The sequence below is a fragment of the Triticum aestivum genome, chromosome 6A, assembly GCF_018294505.1.
Source record: "Triticum aestivum cultivar Chinese Spring chromosome 6A, IWGSC CS RefSeq v2.1, whole genome shotgun sequence".
Classification (NCBI taxonomy): domain Eukaryota; kingdom Viridiplantae; phylum Streptophyta; class Magnoliopsida; order Poales; family Poaceae; genus Triticum; species Triticum aestivum.
Window position 1 is genome coordinate 184,843,172 of NC_057809.1, and position 1,796 is coordinate 184,844,967.

Below are 1,796 nucleotides of genomic sequence, written 5' to 3' on the forward strand. Positions count from 1 at the left end.
GTTACTTCTTCCGAGAAGGGCCTGAACTCATACATCCTTTGTGCTTACAACCTCTCCATAGCTAGGACCTTGCCTCTCCATACCTACCCCCCACTCTACTGTCAGGCTTAGAACCACGACAGGTGCCTCCCTCCCTCCCGTGACACCTCTTCCTCCCCGCTTGCGCTTGGCGAAGCCCTGCCGGGATCCCGCTACTTCCACCACCACGCCATCGTGCTGCTGGATCTCCATCAACTTCTCCTCCCCCTTGCTGGATCAAGAAGGAGGAGATGTCTCCGCTCCGTACGTGTGTTTAACGCGGAGGTGCCGTCCGTTCGGCGCTAGGATCATCAGTGATTTGGATCACGACGAGTACGACTCCATCAACCCCATTCTCTTGAATGCTTCCGCTTAGCGATCTAAATGGGTATGAAGATGCACTCCCTCTCTCTCATTGCTAGATGACTCCATAGATTGATCTTGGTGATGCGTAGAAAATTTTAAATTTCTGCTACGATCCCCAACAGAAAGGAGGAGAGGTGCCCGGTGAAAAACCACAAGATCTGGTCGATCCACCGGCGTACACGTGGGGAAGAAGGAGACGACGGTCAGGTGACCTACCTACAGCCCTGAAGCTTGAGGTGTCGGGGAAGGAGTGGGCGGGCTTCTTCTTGACGCCGAGGAAGTCGGCCTCGACGCCTCCGACGCCGGCGGGGGTGGCCAGAGAAGGAGATGAGCGAAGGCCAGTCGAGGGCTGGAGGTGGCGGAGGGGAAGGGTTGGAGGCTCGGGAGCTCGGGGAAGGGATCTGTTTGCGGTCAGGTTCGGGCGTAATCGGACCGAGACTTGGGTGTGATCTGTTTACACTGTAATGAATAAAGGAGCTACCTAAACAAACAGCTATTAACGGAATCCGTTACTGTCATTATCAGGTTGCGTTACAATTCGCCGAACCAAACACCTCCTTACTTTTATTGCTGAGTCATCACCCTCTTACAATGATTGTTTTGAGAAAGTGTTGTCATCCTAGATTTATTATTATTGCTCGCTAGTTGATTATGCCATTGACATGAGTAATTGTGAGACCTAAATGTTATTGTGAATATGGTTAGTTCATAATCTCTGCTGAAAATTTGAATGCTGGCTTCACATATTTTCAACAAGTACAAACAGAGTTTGTAAAAGTTTTTCTTTATCACTTTCAGTTTGTCAACTGAATTGCTTGAGGACAAGCAATGGTTTAAGCTTGGGGGAGTTGATACGTCTCCATCGTATCTACTTTTCCAAACTCTTCTGCCCTTGTTTTGGACTCTAATTTGCATGATTTGAATGGAACTAACCCGGACTGATGTTGTTTTCAGCAGAATTGCCATGGTGTTATTTTTGTGTAGAAATAAAAGTTCTTGGAATCACATGAAAATTCACGGAGATGATTTTTGGAATTAATAAAAAATATTGGCGAAAGAATCAACCGAAGGGGGCCCACACCCTGACCACAAGGGTGGGGGCACGCCCACACCCTGGGGTGTGCCCTCCGGCCTTGTGGGCCCCTGGACCTCCACCTACCTGAACTCCAACTCCATATATTCATGTTCGAGGAGAAAAAAATCAAAGAGAAGGATTCATCGTGTTTTACGATACGAAGCCCCCGCCAAGCCCTGTTCTTCCTCGGGAGGGCAGATCTGGAGTGCGTTTTGGGCTCTGGAGAGGGGAGTCATCGCCATCGTCATCATCAACCATCCTCCATCACCAATTTCATGATGCTCACTGCCGTGCGTGAGTAATCTCATCATAGGCTTGCTGGACCGTGATGGGTTGG